General features: G+C 38.8%; 1 long non-coding RNA gene across 1 annotated transcript; it reads left to right on the top strand.

The window, feature by feature from the left end:
* Positions 1 to 745: 745 nt before the first annotated feature.
* On the top strand, positions 746 to 20,967 carry LOC311608953. Its single transcript, XR_014783198.1, has 3 exons — positions 746 to 940; positions 8,653 to 8,710; positions 20,874 to 20,967. It is a non-coding gene; the product is annotated as an uncharacterized lncRNA (long non-coding RNA).
* The last annotated feature ends 6,913 nt before the right edge of the window (positions 20,968 to 27,880 follow it).

Below are 27,880 nucleotides of genomic sequence, written 5' to 3'. Positions count from 1 at the left end.
ACTGTTTTAAAAAAGTGTATAGTTCGATTCTGTAACTTGCCAACATGACAAGAAATAAAATACCATGAGAGAAACCAGTTTTCAAAGAGAGGGAGCAGTTACTTTAATGTAAGATTGCTCTGACATTAAGTTAAGGTTCAAAGTACCCCAGAAGCCACTGGATCATGGGTTTGCAGGACTGTGTGTTAATTTAACATTCTCTACTGACTTTTCTAATTCTGGACACATTGTTCATTTCCTTTATATCATTTCTGGAGGTCTTCTTAGGATAAGGCCACAAGAGACCAATGTCTTGGGCTTGCTAAGGAGAAATTAGAGTGAGTTCAGAGAGGGTTGCAGTGACTGGTTCTACCACAGTGGTCTCAACCTGTGGGTTGTGACCCTTTTGACAAAATCCGTAAAAATATTTACATGATGACTCATGACAATAGCAAAATTGCAGTTATGAAGTAGTAACAAAAACAATGTTATGGTTGGGGGTCACCACAACATGAGGAACTGTATTAAAGGGTCACAGCATTAGGAAGGTTGAGAACCACAGCTCTACTATAAGGCGGGTGCTCCAAAATGAGCCCCCAAGCTACTATTTCATTGTAGTTAAAAAAACATCTACACAATATATCAGTCTTCTTAGTTTAAAACTGAGGCAAACCAGATAATGTTTTACTCATGCGAGATGACCCATTTCTGTCTTCTTGTGCTTTATTTTCTTAAACAATCCCTTCTGTTGTTACACACAAGGACTCCTGCTCGTAGTCTATCCAGTTACACTCATTGAGGATCTGCGATGGGCCATCTGATTCAAGCCACCTCATCATCCTCACCGGCAGCAACAGTACCAGCAGCAGCAACCACAACCCATTTAGTAATAACTATGTATGAGACCCAAGGCTGAAGAGATTAACTCATTTTATATCATCCAACCAATGAACAGCCTGTGGTGAGTAATGCTGTGCTTGTTCCATAGGTTAGGGAAAAAAAAGAGCAGAAAGTCTTACTAACCTTTACTATGTGACATGAATGGCAACAATACAGTTGTATATCGTGACACTTTACAAAGTCACTGGGGTTGAGAGGGGACAGACTGGGCATGAATAAAGTCACAGAGTCAAAAAATTAAAGTCCATGACCAGCTTATCTAGTTAGTGACAAATTTGAAGCCAAGCCCATCTGATTTCTCAGAATGTGCTGTTTTCATATTAGTCGTTGTTTCTTTGCCCTCTCTGAAGTAGAGGGAAAGAAAATAAGGTTTGGGAATAAAGGGGTTTGAATGATTATGGCAGATTCCTATTTTGTACGCATAATTGTATCATTGAGTTGAATCACATTTTAGGAGAATCTCAGACACGGGATGCTGGCTTGGCAGTGGTGTCCAGCATACCTTCTTTAACAAAAGCGTTCACTTAAGTCTCCGTGTTGTCGTAAATCACTGGCACGCAAGCCAGCAGAAGCCCCCTCTCACCTCAGACAGTGGCAGCTAATGTCTCAGCATTCAGTGTTGCTGGCAGAACAAGAAAGTCTGAAATGTGCTTCAGTGGGAAGTGTTACGAGGCTCCACTTGGCTCTCTCCTAAGTTCACGTGCGAGCTTAGTCCTGGAGGTTTTGGAAAGAGACACAAAGGAAGATGGTAGACAATAGGAAGGCTGCTTTGCTTCCATTGCTTTCAGCTAAAAGCAGGTTAATGTCTACCCACGTGAAGGCTGCGCGCAGAGCGAGTGCCTAGGTAGAATCCTATCCTGCAGCATTGCCTCGCGGGTTTCTGTTCTGTCTCCTCCATGACTTTCATATCTAAGCTGCCTTGTTTTCAATTTCATGTAATGGGACTTCAACCTAATTCTTTGCCAAGCTCTCATTGATCCTTGGTGTGGAATAAATGTGAACACTGCCTCATTAATCCTCTCTTTGGTCCTTGGAGGGAATTGCCAAGCAATATCCCATCACTTTGCAGAGGAAGAAAGGTAAAGTAAATTGCTCACTCTGCGTCTGGGCCTCAGCTTCTGGACGTTTCCATCTGGATATGCTGCTGGTCTGTCAGTCAGTATATCCCACTTGAATGCATTCTCTACCTACTTACAACATGCACCTCTCTTTTGGGGGGGGGCTATGTCTATGTTAATGCTGCTACTGGTGCTACTACTGATATAGTTTTCTGAGATAAGCTTCTTAGTAAGCTTTATTTTTTATATAAATTTCAGTGTTCAATACATTATAAATTCCCTTTTCCTCTAAACAGTCCTTTAACCCATTCTTATCTTTAACTCCCCACCTTATTTCTGCCTCTATGCTTTGTCTTTTCATTTCTCTACTAAAGTAGTCAGGGAAAAAAATCTTTCTAAAATTTTTTTATTTGCTTCTCGGTTTGTCTTTTGGCCTCTTTCACTATGTTAATCCTTCTGAAATTAAAGGCTCAAAAGCACACTGATGGCCTCACATGATCAACAAAATACCATCTTGGCTCAGTGTCAACAAGGTCTCTCCCATTAGGAAGAACCTTACTCCCAAGACTCCCTCTGCATCCCACAATTTTGCCGCAAGGAGTTAACTGTTTCTAGAGTGGTTTTCTTCTTTGTTTTAACTTCAGTTCATGCTGTTTGTCTTTATCTCTGATTATTTGTTATACAATATTCTCATAAGTGTTTAGAGACCAGAATTTAAATTATACATGGTTTGTTATTTTTTGACTCATTAATCCATTTAATTTTTAAAATCAATTTACCTTCTTTGGAGACATGACAATAATTCCCTATCATTTATATATATATTTAAATGTTTATTGAATGTTTATGTTTTACAGGTCATGCACCAAAATCCCTCTCCTACCCTCAGTAAAATAAAACAAACAGATGAACAAAAAATCTTGTCACAGAAGCTGTAGTGTATCACACAGCATAGCCTTTTGTCCACCTATGTTTATTTTCAAATGTTCATTGCTAAGAGTCATGCCCTGAGGACACAGGAACGGGTGAGCCAGCCCTGCCATTATATTCTTTTTTTTAAAATTAGTTAGTTACCAGTATTTCCTGGAATAACCTGTAAACTCATTAATATTTTATTCATTATATCAACATGATATAAATATTTACCTATTATATCAACATGATATATTAGTTGATTTCCCCCTTGCTGGGACATAAGGCCCTAAAGAAAAAAATTGTTGGAAAAATTATTTAGTTTAGACCATGATTTAAAGAATACAGTCTATCATAAGAAGGAGGGCATTGCACGTGGAACTCAGTATTCATTACTTTTCTGTTCCTGTGATAAAACTGTATGGACTTTCTATGTCTGCTCTAGCTCTGAATAATGGCACAGGGACTTACACTTATTTTAAAAAGCTTTAATCCTCATCTTACTGTTGTTCCCTACCATCTCTTATAACCTATGCTCTGCTACATGGTTCACTATCTCTCTTCAGCTTCATGCATCTGACCTTCTCCTCCATGCCTAGTAGGTGAATCTTTTCACCCCTCTTTCTTTTCCAGAGTTTCTATCTCTCCTGAAGTCCTGCCTTTGCTAGGCAAGTCAGCTGTTTTTTCAACCAATCAGAAGGCAATTGAGAACAAGGCTTACAAAACATGGAGACAGGTAATTCATAACAATACCAAAGTCCAGGTCTGTACTCAGCTCTCCGCTGGTACAGAAATCAGCAGCTGAATAATACAAGGGACAATCTTTAAACAGTGCATGGAAAGATCATCCTAACAAACCAACCACAACCCAAGCAATTCAAGGAGGAGAGGGTATCTTGGTTTGATGGTTCCACAGGGGTAAGAGTTTATCACGGTGGGGAGGCAAGGAGGTATGGTGGCAGGCATGAAGAAAGTTCAGAGCTCATACCTCAACCACAAGCATGAAGCAAAGCAGGGAGGTAGGGAGAGGGGGTGCAGAGAGTGGGGAGAGAGAGAGAGAGAGAGAGAGAGAGAGAGAGAGAGAGAGAGAGAGAGAGAGAGAGAGAGAGAGAGAAGAGAAGACAGTGCCAAATACAAGCGGACAAGGCTTTTTTTCTCTTTCTTTCTTTCTTTCTTTCTTTCTTTCTTTCTTTCTTTCTTTTTCAAGACAGGGTTTCTTTGGGTAGCCTTACCTATCCTGGACTCTCTTTCCAGACCAGACCGACCTTGAACTCACAGCGATCTGCCTGCCTCTGCCTCCAGAGTGCTGGGATTAAAGGTGTACACCTGCAAGCCCGACCTTTTTTTTTTTTTAATGTTTTTATTTACTTATTATCATTTATTCATATTACATCCCCATTGATATCCCCTCCCTTGTATCTTCCCATTCCACCTTCCCTCCCTCTTCCACCCTGTTCCTCCCCTAAATCTCTGACAGGGGCTGATGGGGCTCGTCCCCCACCATAGTGCTGAGGCTTTTAATACTTTAGAAAGGTTACAGCACCAAAACTCCCCAAATAGTTCTACTGAGGAACAGGTGTTCAAATTACCAAGTCTATGGGAACATTTTTCATTCAGACCTCAACAGACGTCCCCTATGATGGTTGGAACTAGACACATGGCTTGTCACATGATGCTGACCAGGAAGCAGAGAGTCTGGGCTGACAACAGAAGACAGTATCACCTTCAAGGCTTCTCCTTACCTCTAAAGTGACCCATTTCTTCTGCTAGCCATACAGGTTTTATATCTCTCAAAATAGGTCAACCAATTAACAACCAAGTATGTAAACACATGAGGTTATGGTGGACATATTACTTTCCAACCACAATACATAATACATGGTTTGGAATATATATGTGTTGCTAAATAAATAACATGTATAAACAAATATAGATGGCAAATATTTTTTTAATGTACCTTCATATATTTTTTCTCCTTTATTAATTTATTCTTGTTACATCTCTATGGTTATCCCATCCCTTGTATCCTCCCATTCTTCCCTCCCTCCCATTTTCCCCTTATTCCCCTCCCCTATGACTGTTCCTGAGGGGGATTACCTCCCCCTGTATATGTTCATAGGGTATCAAGTCTCTTCTTGGTAACCTGCTGTCCTTCCTCTGAGTGCCACCAGGTCTCCCCCTCCAGGGGACATGGTCAAAGGTGAGGCACCAGAGTATGTGAGAAACTAATATCCCACTCTCCACTCTACTGTGGAGAATGTTCTGTCCATTGTCTAGATCTGGGTAAGGGTTTAAGGTTTACCGACTGTATTGTCCTTGGCTGGTGCCTTAGTTTGAGCGGGACCCCTGTGCCCAAATCTGCCTACCATAATGTTTTACTTGTAGGCTTCTAGGACCCTCGGGATCCTTCTACTTTGCCATTCTCCCATGCTTCTCTCATCTAGAGTCCCAATAGAATGTCCTCCCCTCTGTCTCAGTTTCCTGGTAAGTGAAGGCTTTTGTGGGACATGCCCCTTGGGCTAATATGCAGATGTAAGTGAGTATATACCATTTGAGTCTTTCTGCTTCTGGGTTAACTCACTCATTATGATCATTTCTAGCTCAATCCATTTATCCACAAATTTCGGGAATTCCTTGTTTTTAATAGCTGAATAGTATTTCATAGTGTATATGTACCACAGTTTCTTTATCCATTCTTCTATTGAGGGACACTTAGGCTGTTTCCATGTTCTGGCTATTATGAATAAGGCTGCTATGAACTCGGTTGAGCAAATTTTCTTGTTGTGTGCTGGAGCATCTTCTGGGTATATTCCAAGGAGTGGAATAGCTGGGTCTTGAGGAAGCCCTATTTCCATTTTTCTGAGATAGCACCAGATAGATTTCCAAAGTGGTTGTACTAGTTTGCATTCCCACCAGCAATGAAGGAGTGTTCCTCTCTCCCCACATCCTCGCCAGCATGTGGTGTCGCTCGAATTTTTTACCTTAGCCATTTTGATGGGTGTAAGATGGAATCTCAGAGTTGTTTTGATTTGCATTTCCCTGATGATTAAGGAGGTTGAGCATTTCTTTAAGTGTTTCTCAGCCATTTGATATTCCTCTGTTGAGAATTCTCTGTTTAGTTCCAAGCCCCATTTCTCAATTGGGTTATTTGGTTTGGTGATGTTTAATTTCTTGAGTTCTTTATATATTTTGGATATTAGACCTTTGTAACTTCATATTTAATGGTCAAAATAACTCTGTAATGTGAATATTATTACTGGCCCCTGAGCCCTAAAGAAGTTTCTGTGACTTGACAGCAAAGCCAGAGCTAAGCTTAGGATCCTTAACCCTGTAACCCTGATGTTCATTCACTGTGCTTAAAAAGAAAGAAAGAAAGAAAGAAAGAAAGAAAGAAAGAAAGGAAAAAAGAAGAGAAGATGAGAAAAGCAAAATCAGAACTTAACCCTCAAACAGAACTTATTCAAAGAAAGAAAGTACTTCTGGTTAGGAAAGCAAGCTAGGTGTGTTCATACTGAAACATTGATAATAAAAGATGTGTCATTCTTCTCTTCCCTTGGGGGGCTGTTGGCCACCAGCCCACCAAGGCCAGAGGAGCAGAAGACGAGGCACAGAGCCTGGAAAGCCATAAGCATGATGGAGATCAAACACTCCGGGAACCATTTCAGGAGCATGCGCAACTTCAATCATGGAGAACAAAGGCTATATAGCCCCTGGGCAGTGGGGGTGGAGCTTCCCGGATAGGTGTATATAATTGGTTGAAACCAGGCACTTTAAGGATGCTTGTTTTGCATTTGGCAGCACGCTCCTATAATATGAACAGGATCACAGTATCTAATTATCCTATAGGTGCAGGGAGGGGAGAGCTAGCAGGGAGCTGTGTCAAGGCTGTATACCAAATGTGGTTAGGGGCATCTATGTCTAAAGACACTCTCCAGATGGAGTCAGGCAGAGAGCTGGAGGACCTGCTGGTGAGAGGGAGTCTTGCAGCTAACACTGAGCTCAGAATGGCTATCTGGACTGGGAGGACTGCAACCCCAAAAAGGCAGATTCTTCCAACAAAGATGGATACATAACACAATCCAATCAAAAGGACCTCAAAAATTCTTGGTCATTTGCTTCTTCTCGTCTTAACCTTCACACTATTTAGCCAAATTCTTATGAAAAACGCCCACAGATTTTCAATTCCTAGAATAATCTGTCTGTCCTGTAGCTGAAGTATGACTTCTCTTCCTCAATGGTAAAAATCTTCTGCAGTCACGAAAAAAGTCTTGGATGCCTTCCAAAAGGTCCAAGAGCAGCCTTCTTCACATGCATCACTTTTGCTTTTTCAGTCCTAGTATCTCTGTCTCAGGTGTAGGTAGCTCTGGCTGTTTTTCTAATTATTCACTATGGATTGACCTAGATTAGTTACAGACTATTTGCAGCTTCATTGTTTCTCAAATGCTTTGTCTTCTAAGCCTAGGTACACAGAAGGATAAAGGACATATTGGCAAGTTAGATCTCCTTTTTAATTTGGTAAAGATGTTTAAAGACCTCTTAAGCAAATAGATCCTAATAAAGGAAGCATCTAGCTTATTTTCTGTTTGTTCTTAACTTTATTATCCAGGCATGTTGCTTACACAGTTAAATCTTTTCAGCTGATCACTCAACCTTAATTTTCCATGTTGTTCATTTTCAGTGCCATCTTACACAATCTTTGTCTCATATAAATTTAAGAGCTTTGATCTGTACACAGTCTTCTTATTTATTTGGTTCATTCTCGTTGGAATGTAAAGAGACAATGATCAATGCTTTACTTGGTATTTATTTTCATTCATTTTAATCTCTCTCTCTCTCTCTCTCTCTCTGTCTGTGTGTGTGTGTGCACATGAGAGGAAAAGAGAGGGGACTGAACATCCAGAGTTGGAGTTACAAACAATTATAGTCACCTGACATTGGATCTCTACAAAACTATGTACTTAGCTGCTACCCCTTTACCCAGCACATTTAGTTCTTCAAAGAATGCAGCGGTTCAATTGAAAAATAAAAGCTTTGGTTCTTGACTCTTTCTTCCTCACTTCTCCTCTCTAAGGATCAACACATATCCATCCATAAACCAAGCAGTAAAGTTTAGTTTTCATCCTTTTGGGGCAGACAGTACTTGTGTTTTTGCTCTGATTAGTAAATAGAATGTGAGGAAGCTGCTAGTCTCATGTTAAGAGCACTTTCATGTCTTTCCTGCCCATCCTGGAGTTCCTACATAATGTAGTTAAGTCTGTTGACAAATAAAAATCATCTTGGCGTGGGGCCAGTTTGCCCTTGATAAACCATCAAGGTCAGTCTACACTAGTTGGCCTCTGAATATTCTAGATGGCTATCCATTCAATTTATAATTAGTTGAAGATGCAAGAGTAGGATATGGAACAAAAACTCAAACCCAGACACCCTATAGGTTGAAACAGTTATAATATACTTACTGTTTTAAGCCACCCTTTTGTGTGGTTTGTTTCAAAACAATAAGTACCCAATAGATTATTTTACTTAAGCCTCTTTAAACAGTGATGTAAACATCAATAATATCCTTACTTAATGACTAAAGGTATTTAGGATGAGCAAGATTAGGTTACTCAAGTTCCCATAAAGAATAAGCAATAGGGCCAGGAGATTTGAGCCAAGATATTTTAACTACAGAATTTACACATATAAATATTATTGTTTACATCTCTCTTTTAGGAACATATAGTAGTTGGTGGACTAAATGTATAGAATAATTAAATATTTAGGAGAAATAGTTTAGTTCATGCCTCTTGCTTTTTGCCTCTAGAAATGGACACCCAGAATGTACTGATGTCTCAAGATTGCAAAGTGACACCACCATGAAGGTACTTTGAATCTTGGGACTATGTAATTGATCGTTCACTTAAGTCAAGGGCTTTCAATTCCTCACGGTATGACAGCAAGTTTATTGAAGTTTACGTCATCTCTAGGTGTTCCCGGAAGGTTAGCACAGTGCTAAGTGTTTGAAGAGATTACCATATATTTGCTAACATACTCTGTGTTGCTCGAATGTATTTATTGTTGAACTCATCATCTCTCAGACCATGCTAGCAATGATACGATGGAAGTCTACCAGAAATATTTCAGAGTCAAGTGAGATCTGTCAGTTTAAGCCTAATGGAAACCCTCTTCTGGAAACAGCATGCTTTTATCGTAAGATATTCACAATACCGATTCACTGAATTATCAGTTGTGGTTTTCCCCCCTGTTTGATAAAGGGAATAAGGGACTTGCATGTGGAAAGACGAAATTTTTATTTTCCTTCTACGAGAAAGGAACTATGTGCTAGACTTTGCTTTTATACAGTCCACTATAACATTGCCAAGTAAGTACTAGGACAAATTTGAGGTCAACAATGATTTGAGAAAGGGCATGCAAGCATCATCAAATTCATTGTGGACTCTTAAAACTTTGCTGATTTTGAACTTTCTATAAGGCAAGGAACTCTGTTTTTACAATAGGATCAGTTAAAATAAGGGCAGGAGAGGGAGATATACTCTGGGGAAATGACCCTTAGAAATGCCTTTCCTTTTCTAGTTCCTGTCCTTTTGTTCTATAGAAAGAGCATAGCCAAGCGAGATTCATATCTCCCCCGTTATTCAACACAGCCCCCCTGAAGGCATACCCAGTTATTCCATAATATGATTGAAGGATTTTACACTGATTAAGAAACAAACAAACAAGCAAATGCTCCTTTCTTCACTTTGGCTTCATTCCCCTGTCTTGCTCCTGTTTGCTCCTGTGTAACACAGATTACACAGATTTCTTGGGATTAGAGACTGAGTTTGAGTCATGCAATGATTTAGAGCACAAAAATGCACGTGTTTTATTTAATTTGTATATAGGAAAGCTTTGGTAGCCCCAAATTTCCTTTGCTGTCAGAAAATCTATAATCACTTTTGGAAAACAAAGTGGTGTTTTAATCAGTGAGATGTCGAGTTTCTAAATTTTATATTGATAGTCTTTCATGATGTATTAAAGGAAAGGATGAATGAAATATTAAGGTGGATGAATAAACTAGTGTCTTCTCTCATCATTTTCTATAGACTGCACTTTCCCTAAAATATTGTGCCTACTGAAATGGACAAGTCTTTCTCTGATTTCTATTACTGTCTTGCCAACGATCAGTCCATGGCTGTGATGTGCAATCACATTGTGGATGACAATAAGAAACAAAACAGCATCCCGTTATAAAATTGTTCTCATTAAAGAACAAATGGTCCAGATGTGGTGCCCATGCCATCATTTTGTGTAAATAAATATGAAAGAATGACACTAATAGCCAGGGACATACTAAACATGCTATAGTTACATGAGCTTTGCAGCATGCTGTTTGTATAGAACAGTGTGTCGTGTATTGATGGATTATGGAATTGTGCCATGAAGGCAGCAGACAAAGGGAAGAAAACTCTGTCATGTGAGTGTATGTGTCTGTGCATGTGTGTGCACATGCACGTGCATGTGCGCAGGCAACATGTGTCTCTCACCAACATTAAGTAGACAGAAGCGCTGATGTTAGCACTTTAATATGCTTCTCCTGTATAGAAAGATCTAAATTAGTTTCCTCTCTGGATTTTCAGCTATCAAGAAAAAGAATGATTTTTTTTTAATTGTTACTATTGGCTGGCATACAGAGAAAGGGTTTCCCTGTCACATTTTCATACGTATGTCATTATACTTTGTGCTAGACCCGTCTTTCCTGCCCCCTTACACACGCACTCTCCATCTTCCTTCCCTACTCTTGCTTTTCCTTTTCTTCTCCACAATTTGTCAAACCACATTTCAACTGAAATCTGGTGAGAAGGATACCCGCATGAACATGGCCTTCTGTAACATAGTGTAATAAAATTAAAAAACAGACCCCAAAAAGACACCCACGATGGGAGCCTAGCACAGTTATCCTCTGAGAGGCTTTAGGAAGCAGATTGAGACAGATGCTGAGACTCATAGCCAAGCATTAGGTGGTGTGTGAGGGCCTTGTGGAAGAGGAGGAGGAAGGATAGAAGGACCAGACCTGGGGGTGGTGGTGGCAAGAACTCCATAAGAAGACCAATGCAGTCAAATAACCTGGGCCTCAGGGTTGGGGTGGGGGGTATTGAAGAGGCTGGAGTGCCAAGCAAGGAACATGTATGAAATGTACCTAGGACCCTTACATATATGTAGCCAATGGGCAGCTAAGTTTTCATGTGAGTCCCCTAGTAACGGGAGTAGAGGTCGTCTCTGACATGGACTCTGTTGCCTGCTTTTGGATCACTTCCCCGTAGTGTGGCTGCCTTGCCGGGCCTCAGTGAAAAAGATGTGCTCAGTCCCGATGCAATTTGATATGCTGGGTAGGTTGGTGGGGTTGGGGTCTCCCTTTTTTTGAGGAATAGGGGAGGGAATATAGAGTGAAGAGGGAGGAAGAGTGAGACTTAGAGGTGAGGAGGGAGGGGGCTATGGTCAGGATATGAAGATAATAAAGACAAAGCAAAACATTTTCTATGAAATGCTTAGCTCCAAAGAGACAGCCATGTAAGTCTCTCACCACCAGGACTCAGGGAACATCAGAAAAAAGGAAGAAGAGAGAATATAAGAGTCAGGAAAAGGGGAGGGCTGCTGTGAAATGTCTTCTGGACATGACATGGCTAGGGCTCTAGTGAAGTCACAGTAGCTGTGGTACCTGCACATGGTAGTCACAATATCAACCCAAACAAAATCCTGGCATCAATATGGTGGGTAGTGTCCAGTGCCTATCCCTGAAGTACTCTTGGCAGTTGGGTAGCTATGGACTTACAAGTAACTGTCAAATAAAAGTTCTAGCAGACTATAGCTTCATTGGTCCCATAATAGTTGCAAAAATGAAAAGTTGTACTGTAAAATTAGAACTGGTAACCACGTAGAAAAATCATTCCAATGATCTTTTGCTGACAGGTGCATGGACCTTGTATGAAGTGCTGTAGAAATACCTAACACTGTCTATTATCTGCCACCTTATTTTTGTCACAGAGATTTAAGTTCTATAGGAAAATAGAACAAAACACTCAAGAACACTAGGATGCTATAAAATTTGCCATGAGTGATCTATGGATTGACTTTGCATGGGGATTGTGATGTAATAAGAAGAAGGGATTTGCCAAGCACACACCTTTAATCCCAGGACTAGGGAGGCAGAGGCAGGCAGATCTCTGTGAGTTCGAGACCAGCCTGGTTGACGAAGCTAGTCCAGGACAGCCAAGGCTATACAGGAAAACCCTGTCTCGAAAAGCCAAAAACAAAAAAGAACAAGAGCTCTGCAAATGAAGAGATCTTGCCTGCATTATACATAAATTTACTTCCATTGTCTAAAACACATAATAGAATTAAATAATAGTTGCTAATGAGCTCATTGAATTCATAAAATAAAACAAGTATGCTTACCAATATTTCACTTAGCCTAGAGAAGGAAATAAAATGTGTGTTTGTGTTTTTGCATGTGTTTATATTTGTGTTATGTACAATCAAATACCAGAGAGTTTACAGAGATCAATTCATGAACATGATGGTCAATATGGTTAATCTGAGGAATACTTACTACATTTTTATTATATTTAATAGAAATCAAATATTTTGCTTTTTCTACAAGATAAGAACATTTTGGCTTTGTAGCTTCAAATAAAATTTTTTATGAACAAAGTTTTTGAGACAGGACCACGCTATTGTAACCTTGGCTAACCAGGAGCTGACTATGTAGAATATATTGGGCTTCAACTTGCAGTGATCTCTCACCTTTGTTGTATGAATGTTGTGATTTTAGGCAGGTACAACCACTCCCAGTCAAAATACATTTTAGTGATATAAACAATGTTTACTATTTAAACATCTTGGCTAAATTGTTCCCATGTTGGGAGATAAAACACAATAGTTTGAGAACTCAGTAAAATATTGGCAATGATTACTAGGAGGTATCCCTATCCTGCCTAATGCTTTTACAAATTACTTTGCCTGTTTTTGAAATTATAATATAATTACATCATTCTCCCCGTTCCATATCTTCCCCCAAACTCTTGCGTGAACCCTTCTATGTTCTCTTTTCAAATTATGGCTTTTTTTTTTTTGAGACAGGGTTTCTAAATGTAGCCTTGGCTGTCCTGGACTCACTTTGTAGTAATGCTGCTAATAGCCATATTCCTTTCTTCACCAGAAAAAGCCATTATTGTTAAGTGGCCTATGTTGTTGTTATTATTATTATTGTTATTGTTGTTGTCATCATTGTTGTTGTTATACATGTATTTAATTTCACCATATATGTCTAATTATGTAACACTTTCATGAGTCTCAAAGATATTATTTTGTATGCCAATCAACTTACATTCATACTCATAAAGTAACATAATTGAAATATTACTCATAGTTTCAGCAGTTTTCTTGTTGACCATACAGTTAGGAATGCTGTGGTTCAATATAACTATTGCCAATTTTTTATGGGCTTATAATGTATCTACAGATATCGTAAATACTAATCTTTAATAAAACCCGATGATTAAATTGTGCATTGGAATTTTTTGTAGTACCAAGTTTTTTGTTGTTGTTGTTGTTTTTTGTTTATTTGTTTGTTTTTTGAGACAGGGTTTCTCTGTGTAGTCTTGGCTGTCCTGGACTTGCCAGATACCATTGGTCAGCAGGGAACAGTGATGAGAAGTCATTCTGTATGTCTCTTCTCTATGTGCTATTGGAACCCTAAAAATACAGGTAGAATAATTATTCTTTTGACAGACAACAAAGGATTTCAGATCATAGACTTTCATTTTCTTAAATGTTAGGTTCAAGTTTTGGGCCTTTGGAACAAAGCCTAGTTATGAATTCCATGGAAGTGACAATCAAATAAGATTAAATGAATTTCATTTATGGTCCGTTTGTTCCATATTATGAGCATGCTCACAATATCATTTGGTTTTGTATAAATATCTTTAATAAAAGGAACTCATTATGCCCTAAGACTGTTTGTTCCATTTCAGGAAGGCCTGTTTTATTGTAGGACAAGAGGATCACCAGGTCCATTCACTAGGGCTACGAGAACACAATAATTTTTTGTGGGGGTGAGAATTTGGTGTTGGAGTGTAGACTTAGGAATACTGATTTCGATATAGGAAACATGATGCAGAAGAAAATTATGCGTTATCCCAGGAGATATATGCAAGTGCAACTGATGAAGCACTCACCACAGGTGTGAAGCCAAAGATAATCTCCCATTAAAATCTCCTTGGATAATAGTTTATTATGCTCCAGTTTCTGTAAGATTGTGCTGCGGAGAATAACTAAGAGCAGTGATGATAACGAAGACTATTTCAGAGAAATGATAATAGATAGTAGTTACTCATCTCTAGATAAATACTGAAGGAAAGTGTGATAGTGCTTCAGTTAGGCTCAGAACCCTTTAATCATACTATCTCCTCTGCAAAGTACTGGAAAGTGAAACAACGAAGTTTCTCACATATGGTAGCAAAACTCTAACTGAAACCCATACGATGCAGTTTATAATCTCTGTCCCACTAAATATTATCATTCTCAGTTTATTGCAGAAATAATATTTCTGTATTTGATTATAGAAAAATGTTCTAGACCTTTTGGGAAGCATTGGGTGACATAGACTATATGAATCATTGCCTTTTAAAGTTTGTAAGTTAGAAGAGGTTTTGAAACACATCTGTCTCCAATGATTACAGACTGCAGTTAATCATTTTTGCATCTGGTTTTTGTGAATATAATCCTCTTGCTATTATGTCCCCCTTAGTTTTTAAACATAAATTTGAAATACATTGCAAATGTTGATATTAAAACAAACAGAAGTTAGAAAAACATCCTTGAACAAATTCTGATATATATATATATGAGCCAAAAACAAGAGGCGAGGCCTTTGGAGACTTGGGATAGTTTTGGCTGTTCATCGCTCCATTTTAAGATGCTCCTAGAGAGAACCACTCAAGGTAAGGCTTCAGGGCTCTGGGCTCCAGTTTAGGCTCCTGGTTCTGGTTGTTTCAGGTTCCAGCAGAAGAAATCCTGCTGATTACACCAGAAGAAACATTCCTTAGAACTGATATCCTTACGGTTTCATTATTGTATTCTTTAATCTCCTTTTCCTGTTGTTTAGGTTAATCGGGTTATAAGTGAGGTACTCTCAGTTAATAAGTTCATAATAAAATATATTTGCTAAGAAAATTGAGCCTACAGTAGCGTGTTTCAAAATCAGTAGTTATTTAAAAAACCATGTTTCCTATTTTTAGATTAGTGTAGAGAATTATGTGTTTCATTATGACAGTTTCATATATGTTATGCCATGTGTTACTCAAATTTACCTATCTTTTTCTTTTTAAGATTCCTTCTGAAAGCCCTCTTCCTTTTCCCAGTAACATCATTTCTATTTTTTATCTTCTGTATCTATTTGATTGATAATTATATCTTGATTGTTTCTATATTAATCTATTATATATGAACTATCATCCATCTGTCTCTGTCTCTTTGTCTCTAACATCCATCTATATCTGTCTAAAACCTGGTTGCATTTCCAATAAACTCTCATGTTGCCTAGGCTTGAGGTAGATTTACTATATAGCTGAGAGTAACCTTGAATTACATATCCTCCTGTGACTACCTCTCAAGTGCTGTGATATAGGCATGCACTACCACACTTAGCCAGAGCAGGAGCTTTAACCAGTGTTTTGTATTACAGTTATTTTTATAAAACTGTGTTTGTTTCTCTTAGTTTCTTTCTTAATCTGGTTATCCTACAAATAATTGAGACTCTTTTATATTTGTTTAAAATTAAGCTTCATAACACAATCTTGAGCAGTTTATTTTAACTGCTCAAATTTTAACCCTCTATTTTTATTTTATCTTACTCCCAACATTCATCCAAGCAATGCTTGTGCTTTCTAGTTTTCCTCTGTTCCAGCTCCTTCCTCCTGATCTTCCTTGGACTTCTCTCCATGGCTGACTCTTCTGGCTGAATCCCCTACTTCCTCCTCTACCTTTTCCTCCCCTTGCTGACAGAAAGTCCAGCCCCATTCTCTCCCCTGCTCAGTTATTGCTTTAAGCTGCCTTTTTTGTCATACCAGGGAACAATTGGGGAGCAGTGTTTACACAACATTGAGATAGAAATCAGCATTTAAATTACACAATAACCTTATATCTACACCTGGACTATAGGTCTTTTGGAATATCCAACGAAAGCAATCCTATGGATTGTTTCAAGAAAGAGTATAAATGATTGCAAGATTATACATACATTTTCATTATGTGTTCATGGATTTCTTTAACTTCTATGATTTCAGATTTATGGTTCAGAATGTTAATAAATATAGGCTCAATAAAAGGAATAGATTTCCATACCTAAAATTCAGATAAACTTTGGCTTTTGGGTGTACAAAAAGAAAAAATTGAGATACAACACTTTTCCTAGGTAAACTAAAAAAATAGAGTGTTGGCCTGGGGAGACAGCCATGAAGGAGAGAATCCAGAGCATCAAGTAAAAACCCCTCCTTGACCTTAACCAATACATCATGTAATATTCTTCTCTATGTGAACCAATGGTGCATGGTCCCAAAATTCCAGTAGAGTATAAATCCTTTCTGTCTATGTAAGCATGAGAAGTGAGAATGAATTGTTGCTACTAACAGGACCTAGGGCCATTTTTGAGTTTCAACCAAGTATTTAAAAAAAAAAAAAAGGCAGCAAACTAAAACATCTCCAAACAGTAGAGCATGACACAATGGCTATACACCAAGCCTGTTAAGTTGAGAATGTATGTTTTACAAGCCAAATGAAGAGGAGGATGTATATAAAAAACAATGTGACTAGTAAGAAGTGTATTGTGGGACCCTGGTTTTTGGGTTGAAGCATGGCATTTCCAGATAGCCTCTGAACTCTGTAGTAGGTAACGGACTCCCTTTTTCAGCTGGGTTTCCTTTCTGCCTGATCGGGGGAGCCTCAGATCCTCTCAGGAGCATCACAGAGCCATCAGGGAGATTATAAGCCCAACATTTTCCTGATAAGAAACCCATTCAGTGTGCACCTGGGGATTCCTAGAAACACCCACACTGTGCTAATGAGATGTTCTGGTGTCTTGACTTTCAACCAATGACCTTTAACCGTACCTGGAGTTCTTCCCCCACCCACAGGATAATTAAGTACTGCTTTCCCCCTCTTATGATAAGGCTGTGCTGTTACATGTAGATCAAGAATCCCTGGCATCCCTAGCCCCCAGCGAATTAGACACATGTTACCCTCAAAACCTCTCCCACTGCCTTAAGGTTTCTAAGTTCCTGCTTCACGTAAAATAAAGAGGCCAGCATCATCTATTTTACTACAACTGGCTGAGACCCATTTATTCTGGGGAAGGACGGGCTCCCCTTCTATCCTCCTGTCCTCCCTGAAGAATCACCACTGGACCCCAGGAGCTTGACTGCTGGCCAAGCAGCCATGTGCTGTTGGCCAGTGTAAGCTTCCACCAGCAGGTCAGTGCCTCCATCTTTCTAGCACTGCTCTGCCCACCACAGTGCCCATCTGTGGGAGCGGGTGGCTAGCCGTTCCTGAAGCAGCCATTTTGTTTGGCCCTGACAAAACTGGGATCCCTTCTCTGTCTCTCTCTCAATTTCAGAGCTCTGGGTAAGCTTCCATTGCCAGCTGCATACGAAGCAGCCTCTGACCTGCTCAAGTGAGGCTGGGCCCTCATTGCTGCCTGACTGCTTTTAAAAAAGTATTTATTCATTATAATTTATCTTACATCCCAATTGTTATCCCCTTGCTTGTGTCTTCCGGTTCCCACCCTCCTTCCCTCTTCCACTCTATTCCCCTCCCTTAAACCTCTGACATGGGGAGCCCTCCTCCCCCACCATCTAACCACTGACTATTAGGTCTCATCTGAATAGCCTGCTTCCCCTTCCTCTGTGTTCCCTCAGGGCCTCCCTGCCAAGGGGAAATGATCAAATCTTGAGCTACAGAGTTCATGTCAGAGACGGTGCTCGCTCCCTCCACAACCTCGGATAATGAGCTGTCCATTTGCAATATCAGAATAGGGCCTCTAGGTTCTCTGTATGCATTGTGCTTGGTTGGTGCATCAGCTTGTGCAACCCCCTCCCCCCTCCACCCCCCCGAAACAAGATCCCCCAGCCTGGCCGTTTTGACACTGAGCTCCTTTGACCCTGAGCATGCACTTCTGATTTGGGGCTAAACATGGCCTGAGCTCCCTCGGAGAGTCCCGGACAAAGCCTGGCCTCCCTATGAGGAAAAAAGTCAGAGAAGTGCAATTATCTAGGACTTTACTATCTCATTTCTACTATGATCTGTTACCTTTTAGGCACTGGAAAGAGTTTCAGCAAAGGACTTCTAACATTTCTTTTGTATAGAATGAATAAAGAATCCTTCCAAACAACCTCACTCTTTACCTAGCCTTGTCTAGTCTTGAGCCATTCTTGTTTCCATCAGTTCCAAGTACAGGAAAGCTAAAAGCTAAATGTTTGGGGTTGCTTATATTTTTAACCTGTTATTTGCATTTCCATCTTCTACTCCCCACAAAATCTTGTACAAATAAGTTTTAAGTCTATGAGGTATATTTTGTAATCAACTCTAAATTTGTATAATGGTTAAAACTATTTAGTGTTTCACACCATTCCTTTCTAAAAGTAGGAGTATATTTTACACAGCCCTTTACAGCATGTTCCTACTACTTAAAAACATATGGTAATCTCTTAAGACAGGTAGTATAGATCTAAGGCAGTCTTTCCTGATATGCTATAGTCTATGACAGAATGTGACTACAAGTTTATTCTTCTATTTCTAGGTATTAATATAGTTTCCAGTGTTTTGCATCAGTAGGCATAGGACTTTAAATACAGGTATATTACAGGCATATTCTCTTTGAATCAACATTTCTTTTTCTTTAGGTTTATGGAAATTGATATTCTAGGTTCAAAGGACATATTATCTCTTTACTTACTATTTACAAATGTTTTGTTATATTTGCAAATCATTTATAAGTTATTATTAGCATAAAGCTTAACTATAAATGCCTTCATAAATATTTGTATAGTAAGCCAAATGTTGAAAGTAGGATTGACTTGCTTCTTTCCTATTCTGATGCAAAGCACTTGGTTTAGTTTGGTGATGTGAACGTCTTTGGCAACCATTGCATGCTCATCTACAGCTCCCAACATGTTCCTTTTCTGGCCAAATTGCATATTTTTATATTCTTCCTGGACTTCTTTTGATGATGATTTTCAGTGTAAATATGTCAAAAAGCAACTATCAGCACGGTAGATGGCATTTGGTGGAAGAAGTTAATTTGCTTGTCAGAAGACTCTTGGGAAGGAAGAAGTAGACAGAAGGAGTTGTAAATAAGATAAAATCCCTCTAGGGAAAATTCCTAAGAACACACTTTCATCAACTAGGCCCCACGTCCTAATACTGCTAATAACACATCAAACTGTGGTTGTACCAATGTATTGATTTATTGTCAAAGTCCAAATGTTCATCCTGTCATCTTCCAAAGTCCTTACCTATAGATCCTTTATACTGAAGCTACATCAAGCCTTTAATACTAGTGCTTTGGGCGGGGCAAGAGGGCATTTCAGGTACAACTCAATAATTACTTAACTTTTTCAGTACTTGCTGTCTTTTTATAAATTGGACCAGTATGTTCCACTCATAGCTTTGGCAAAATTTAAGTGACACAAAACAAGTGGAATGCCTAATGCCAACAAACTACTCAAAAATTGTCTTTGACATGAAAAAATAGTTTGAGAGGGACATATAACACTATTAAAATTATTATTTTTATTTATAGGTACCAGATTGAAGAAGATACAATACTAGTCATGTTAGTCATTATTTTCATCATGTTCTTGACCCAGAATCAAAGTCAAGGGGCAGGAGATTGTCACAGTAGCATGTCCCTTTCTGCACAGTGGTTTCTTTGCAGTCTGCATCTATACTATGGGCTCCTGTGGATGCTTTACTGTCTCCTCCATGGCACAAAAATACTTTAAAAAGTAGAATCTTTTATATATTGTGATGCTTTTCAGAGTACATGCTTCAACAATAACAGAAAAATAGCTTTCATGTGTATATTGTACATATAGCAGGAATAGGCATATACTTTGTCCCTGGGTACATGCAGCTGTAAATTAAACCTATGTCATCACAAACATGGTGTTAGTAGTTGCTCACTCACAGTCAATACTGTTCACTTTGTTATATCCGAAATGGTGCTCTTTGCATTTTCTTTCTGCACTCTATCCATTAATATTGTGCTATAGGACTGTCTTGTCAATGAAAGAACTTTGAATTAAATTTGAATTTTAAAAATGGATACAACTTTGAGTGTTGCTTCTACATTTCCAATCCTTTTAAGTTTGTCACAAAATTAATGAATTTGATTTCTTTTTTTACTGTCTGGGAAATGATCAATTTGCTGACTAAGGAGAGCACTGCATTTTGTCTTAAAATAGTGTGTAAACTTCCATGGCTCAGTGACACTGCTTGGTGATGCTTTATATAGACAGAGTCAAATTGAAAAAGTGAAGAATGGATTGCTTATTTTGAATCAGATTTCTGTTGTTAAACATTTTATTTTTCTGACTGCACTATCTTTTTGCTGTTTTTGAAGCTTGGTGGGAAATTGTAATAATAACATCATGAATAGTGGTATATCTGTATATTTAAATTTGTATGTTTTCTCTGACCAATAATACTAATGACTCAGATTTATAAGCTTGGAGTATAATATCACAGAAGGGTGACAATGAAGCATGTGAACCAAAGCGCAAAATAAATGGTATGGAACTGAGAAGAAAATGGGTTTTAAGCCAGTGGAACATGATTTCTGCAGATCTTGTATTACCTGTCAAAGTGTTTAGATATGTTAACGTTAGAAACAACTTAGTGAACTTGCTGTAAAAAATAGTTATATTTGTAATTGAAAGAAGTTTTTTTCTACATTAAAAAAACCCTACCATCTATTCATCCCAACATGTCAAGTCTCCTCAGGATTGAGTGCATCCTCTACTAAGGAGGGCTGGCAGCAAAAGCATGCAAGAAAATCTTTGTCAGAGACACCCCCTGCTCCTCTTCCTAGTGCACCCATGTGAAGACCAAGCTGCCTATCAGGTAAATATGTGTAGGAGGCTTAGGTCCAAGCCATGCATGCTCCTTGGTTGCTGTTTCAGTCTCTGCTAGCCACACTGGGCCCAGTTTAGTTAGCTCTGTTGGTTTTCTTCTGGAGCTCCTGTTCACTCCAAGTCCCTCTATCCCTCCCCCCACTCTTCCACAAGTCTCTTTGTGCTCTGCCCAATGTTTGGCTGCACTTCTCAACATCGGTTTCAATTCTTTGTTGGGTGAGGCCTCTCAGAGGACAGCTCTGCTAGGCTCCCATCTGCAAGCATAACAGAGTGTCATTAATGGTGTCAGGGGTTGGCTCTCTCCTATGGTGTGTTCAGGCATTAGTTGGACATTCCATCACTGTCTGCCATTTTCTTTATCCTTGTACATCTTGTAGGCAGGATACCTTTTCTGAGGCATAGGAGAGGAAGGAGATGGGAAAGAGGGAGGGAGGCTGGGACCTGGAGGAGAGGCGGAAGGGGGCTATGATTGAGAGGTAAAGTGAATAAATACATAAGAAATAAATAAATACATTTGAAAAGGTCTCCATTCTACTCGCTGATACTCTGATAGCATACAGACCATAACCGCATCTGGGGAAAATGCCTTATGGTAACTCAATAGGAGGAATGAACTCTGTGGCAAATATTGCCAACAATCCAATTTACAATAAATAATTAGAAAACTGATTCATGGCGGTTGCCTTTTATATATTCCTTTCTATATCAGTGAAATTGGGGCTTGTTTTTTAATAGCATCCTTGATAGTATATATTTACTCTATTATTGATAATATATATTACTCTATACATATATTACATATATATATATATATATATATATATATATATATAATATATGTACCGAGAAATCACTAAAAGAAAAGATCAAAATTAAAGTTCATATATAAAGCTACATGTAATAAAAATAATATAAATGTGTGTATGTATGTATATAACCACACACATCCATGTGTGTATATAAACACCAAGAAATGTTTTAAATGCCATAATTTGTCTGAGTGATGTAATTAATGGCTCTTATTCCTTGTATGATAAATTAGGATTGCACAAAACCCTTAGCTCCTCACTATCATTTGCCAATAACTACATAGACATTTTTCTTGTACTAGTGAAAACATTTATTCTATTCTCCATCTATAAATAACCCAGTTATTTTAGCCCCTCTTCTATCCCTTATCCACAATAGTTTCTGTGGCATTTATTGTTTCTCCCAAGGACAACATCATTTTTTGGTGTATTCATATTCTTTCTTTTCTTTCCTGACATATCGATCAAAGAAATACTTCATTTCTTTTTGTGTGTGTGTTATTATTTCTATCAACGACTCTACTTTGAAGCCCACCTACACATGTCTGCACGAGGAACTCCATTACCATTTCAGTTGCTTCCTGAGTGTTTTTGTTGTTGCTCAGAACAACTTTGTTTTCTTACTAAGCTCAGAATTGATTTACTTGTGTGGGAAAAAAAGGGCCTGTCAGTATTAAAATGTCACTTTTAATTGATAAAAGTGACAAGAAGTACAGCTTATTCCAGTTGGCAGCAGACTTCTTAACAACAAGACACCCAGTGTGATTCAACAACAGTCCTCAGGATAGATGCACCGAATGGAAAAGAGATGGCAAACGCCCTCCCCAATGCAATTAACTCCCAAGTTTCTCATTTCATCTTGCAAATCTATCCATCTGTTAAGTCATTCCTCGGAGTTCCTCTGGATTGTCAGACCATTACAGCACCAGCTACAAAGAGAGAAAGGTCAGAGGTAGAGGAGAAATGCTTCCTCCTTCCAAGATGGATGCTTACCAGTTCGTTTTCTTTATTTTTTCTTTTATAATTTTTTTTTATAAAACGTACATTTGTTTCCCTACTTGTTGTTTGCCATTGAATGAGGAGAGTTCTTCCTGAGACTAGCCATTTGATAGTGGGGAGGGGGAAGGAGACATGCATTAAGGGCAAAGAGAAATCTCTCCAGACACCGATAAGCCTCTTGCTCAGTGTCTTGTCATTGCTCTGTTGCAATTAGCAAATTAGGCTCTACTTTTTTTTCATTATTATGGTTGTTTAGTTGGAGGTTACTTCTTCTTATACTTATTATTTTGCTGAAGGGACATAGTAACAAATGGCCATTTTATGCACAGGTTAGTGCAGTTCTTACTATTCAGTAGGAAAGCCTCCTTAGGCAACCAAAGGCAGTTGATACAGAAACACACAGCTGGTCAAAGAGCAGTGATAAGTGATCAGCCATAGCCGGGACATCTATATCCCTCTCCCTTCCCCCACAAGGCTCAGAGGACATCACAGAAAAGAGGACCAGGAGATTGTAAGAGCCCGAGGTCAGAGTGCACTGACTCAGAATATCTCTGGACATGATAGGGTGGTTAACTTCATGAGCACACAGAGGCAGTGCTTGCTTGTTCAAGACCTGTACATGACCAAGCCATTCGGTCAGCACTGTAGCATGGATGAGAGTGTTTTTAAGTCCCCACTCCTAACTAGGTAGTTTTGGCAAGCAATGGCTGCAGGAGGGAGAGTCAGTGTTCTGCTCAGTATGGTCCAATGCATTAGCCTATACTCTTGCAGATATGGGAAGAATGATTTGGACTTACTGGGTTATGATGATGGTGATAAACAATGATGAAGTCAGAAGGATGATGGAGGGGTCAGGAAGAGGTAGAAGAAGGGAGGAGTTAAGTATGAGCTAATTACATTGTATTCATGTGTAGAACTACCAAAATCATCTACTACTGCTGCTGCTGCTGCTACTACTACTACTACTATTACTAATACTAATACTACTAATACTAATACTAATAACAAAGTAATAAAATTACTTTTAATTGTGATTTTCCTCTGCCTGTTTAATGCTTATAAATGTCCAGTGTGACCTCCATGGCATTTAGTGTGGTTTTACAACAAGCAGAAAAATCTGATAGTAGCCTTTATGTCCTGATCTGGTTGAAGATAAAGTCTATTTAATCAGCTCATTATGGATTGTATCTCAGGCACTGTCAACTCCTGTTCTAGGAGTTCAGCAGGGCAGCTCCAGCCTTGGCGCTGGAAAGTAGGCACTGCACCAGAGGTGATTTATATGCAGCACGTCCAGGATAAAGGCAACTTTGTCTCATGAAAGGTCAAGACTCTTTCCTGTTTCTTACCCAGAACATCCCCACCACTTGCATTTTTTTTTCAAGAAAAAGTGCAAGATATCCCACTTTCACCCCTAAAATTGAAATATTTTCTGGTCTCTGAACTGAAAACACATACACAGGAGTATCTAGCTAAGATCCCACAAGTAGAAATTCATGTATACTTAATAGCCACATTAGTCATAAGGTGCTTTAGGTTTTCTACTTGATATTAGATACACTATTACAAATCTGCTGTGTGTATACATACATGCAGACATCCCCCTGTATAAATAAAGAGTACCTTCACACACAGTAGGAAAATAGAAGAAAGGGGTCATATAAACTTTCTGTGCAGCTGAGTGATATTTTTATACATAATCATGTAAATTAGCCACAAGAGTTGTATCTAGCAGATATAACAAAATTTCAAATTATTTATTCTTAGACATATTAACTGTTTAAAACCCTTTTCCACCATCAACAATGTTGTAAGTAAACATTTGTCTCATACCCAGAAGCTTGAGCCAATGAATTTTGTGTGGCATGGTCTGGCTGGAAGGACAGCACAGGATGACGCTACACATGACTACAGACCTACAATAGTGAGTTAATTCTGCTCCCACTAGGGGGACAATTAAAAGGTCGCACTCTGAAGAGTCAGAAACATGCCCACATCAGTGGAGGCAATCTCTAGTATTTCTTACAGAATCCTTTGTCTTTCCCAGAGGAGGAGAAAAAAGAGATATGAAGATTGTCATGAAAGCCCCTATTCTCATGTTTGTGAAAATTCGAAAGATTTTATATATTTTAAAGTAAAATCTCCAAGATCTGAGATGATTAGGCTAAAGAGGAAATCCTACTGAGGTCGTTGATAAACAGTGCTACTGCAGAGGTGGATAGTGGTCCAGCAAGCACCAGTTCTCCTAGTCCATAGTGTAAAACTGCTGCTGGCAAACAAGTGTAGCAAGGAGCTGTCTTCATCCCTAGGTGTGCCATGTGTCTCCCTCACTGCAAGTGTCAAATTGCTTTAGCGAACTGTTGTATGCTACTTCAGATATAATGTCTAGGAAGAAGTTGTGATTTTTGTATGTTTTTGTCTCCTCTGTCTAACAGGCAGGTACCTATCTATGAGCAAAGCAGCTTTCAAAACTGAGTGTCAAGTAGAAGTGAGACTTCCACAAACCGTAGCCTTAAATAATTGTGGAAACAGTTTTCTCTCAGTGCACTGAGATTCTGGGGTTATTGATTATATAGTTGATTCTTTTAAGAGATAAAGATAATGTATCATGCAAGATTAGCAGGGTGAAAAGTGAGAACCAACTTCTCAAAGTTGTTCTCTGATCCTCATACATACACCATGGTTTACACATGTACATGTGTGAGCACACACACGGAGGGAGGGAGGGGGAGAGAGAGAGAGAGAGAGAGAGAGAGAGAGAGAGAGAGAGAGAGAGAGAGAGAGAGAGAGATTTTAAGCAAGTGTTCTTCATATTGTTCTCATACATAAAATACTTAGACGAGAAAGACCTCCAAGGACTTCTTAAGGATTAGTTTGGAACTTATAGGAGCAGGGACTCTAAGTCGCCTCTGAAGGGAAGCCCACCAAAGGCAGATGCAAAGTATAAGCTAATTTAAGAATAAAAGTGTTTCAAGGCTATGACTCTGAGGTTTCAGGGTGTGGCTGTTGTAGCTGCTCAAGGAAATATCCTGAAACACAGTCACTAATAAAATTGTAACATGTACAGCATGGGAGAGGATGTCAAGTACGCACGGAATAGCAGAAAGACTCCATCCCTTGCTTGGTTTTGGAAGCTTATTGATTTCAATAAGAACAGGTTTATACTCCAAAGACTGAAAGGAGAATCACCACACTGCTCTTCAGTTCATTTCACATTGTTGTCAAGCAGGATAACCATATTGCATTTGAAAAGCCCATGAATGGAGTCAGGGAAAGTGTCTGGCTTGAAGATTAACAGCACAATCACTCACTGGAATGGTTCCCTTGTCGTCCCTATCTAGTGGGTATCAAGATAAACTGCACCCCATTTCCTGGTATTTATATGCAATTTAGCCCACAGAAATACTTATTTTTAATACAATAATTATGCAACACCCACAGGAGGGCTCATATCCACTACGAGAGCTGAAGGACATAAATATAAAGAATGAGTGTGCTAATTAGTTTGTTCCTTTGGTAGATTGTTTGTTCACAGTCTGTGACCACAAGGTAAATCTTCTGTGAGAGCTCCAGGTAAGATCTGCTGCTCTCAATCCTTTTAGAACAGAAATATTTTGTAATGTTTAAATGTGGATGTCCATGTGCAAAGCCCAGTCAGGGAGCGGAAATCACAATGACTGTAGCGGAGTTAAAATTTTGCCTGAAAACAAAATGGCATGCTTGTGTTTGTGAGTTGCTAAAGTCAGTTTTCCTAAACACATCGGTAATTATTTAGGACAGTCAGAGTATGTGATTGTATTTCAGAAACCTGATATAGACAGACAGAACCAGAGAGCTCAGCCACTGAAAACTAGACAGATTTTAAAATTTGTGCATATTAAATTACCCTGTCTGTAGTTTTTTACCATACAGTTCTGAGAGTTAGTCATTTGCACTTATTACAGGAAACTGTAATTTCCATTAGTTTTATGTTAAAGCACTCATTTTCTTAAGATCTTACTTAGTATTAGGCATAATTATCCTTCCCCATTGTACTATATAATACCTGCTGAACTTAAAAGTAAAATATTTATAAATGGATGCATCTTATTGGCTCATGGCAGAGGTAGATAGATGTTTATCCTCCACTTTGGTCAGTGTCAAAGAGTATGTTGTCATGGTAACAGCAGAGATATAAGTGATGGCACTTCTCACTTGCACAAGATTTCAACTACTTGTTGGAGTCCTGTCTTCTACAATTCTATTTACCAAGTGAAAATTTATGGCAAAAAAAATACAAAAATCATACAACTGAAGCCATGGATAGAATAAAACAGATTAATAATATAATGTATTATATTTTTATTCCAATAACTTATTTTCTTTTCATAGGCAAAGTATATTTACCCCTTACACACACACACACACACACACACACACACACACACACACACACACACGACTTCCAAAATTCTCATCCAGTTATAACATTAGACTGGAAGTAGAGGCTCTCCTAAAACTCCAAATTTGGGGATAGATGAACTGAAAGCCTAACTAAATTTCAGTCTCCAAATAGTCAATATACAGTCATGAAACAGAAAAGATATAATCTAGTGAGTAACACAGTTGAGATGAGGTACGAATACACGTTTTTGTTTGTTGGCCTTTGTCCATGATGATTTTGGAGCTCAGTGGTAAAGTAGTAGGTCTGTCTACACTTTGATTGGGCCCATTTCAGCTCTAGGGAATAGTCACTCAACCCATTGTCTGTTCTCTGTGCAGTGGAGCTCAGCGTCATCATTCTGAAGGCCTCTGCCTTCCCTTGTACCTTCTGTAGCCATTTCTAACAATACCCCTTGAAGAATATATCTGTTTTTACAGGTTTTTTTCCCCCAGCTAGCTTTTTACCTTTGAACAGGGGATAACCTATTGATATCAGCTCCTTTTAATTTAGCTGACAATCACGTTTATAAATATAAGTTTCTATAATGCATATACATTTGACTTCAGTTAGTATACATAATAATTTTTTTCAACCTAGCAATTTTTGGGCTGTATTTCATGGTTAAATCGGCATACAAAA

The sequence above is a fragment of the Acomys minous genome (assembly GCF_964271855.1).
Source record: "Acomys minous genome assembly, chromosome: 11".
NCBI lineage: Eukaryota > Metazoa > Chordata > Mammalia > Rodentia > Muridae > Acomys > Acomys minous.
The sequence above is the reverse complement of the archived record's forward strand: the minus strand, read 5'-3'. Positions and strand labels throughout refer to the sequence as shown.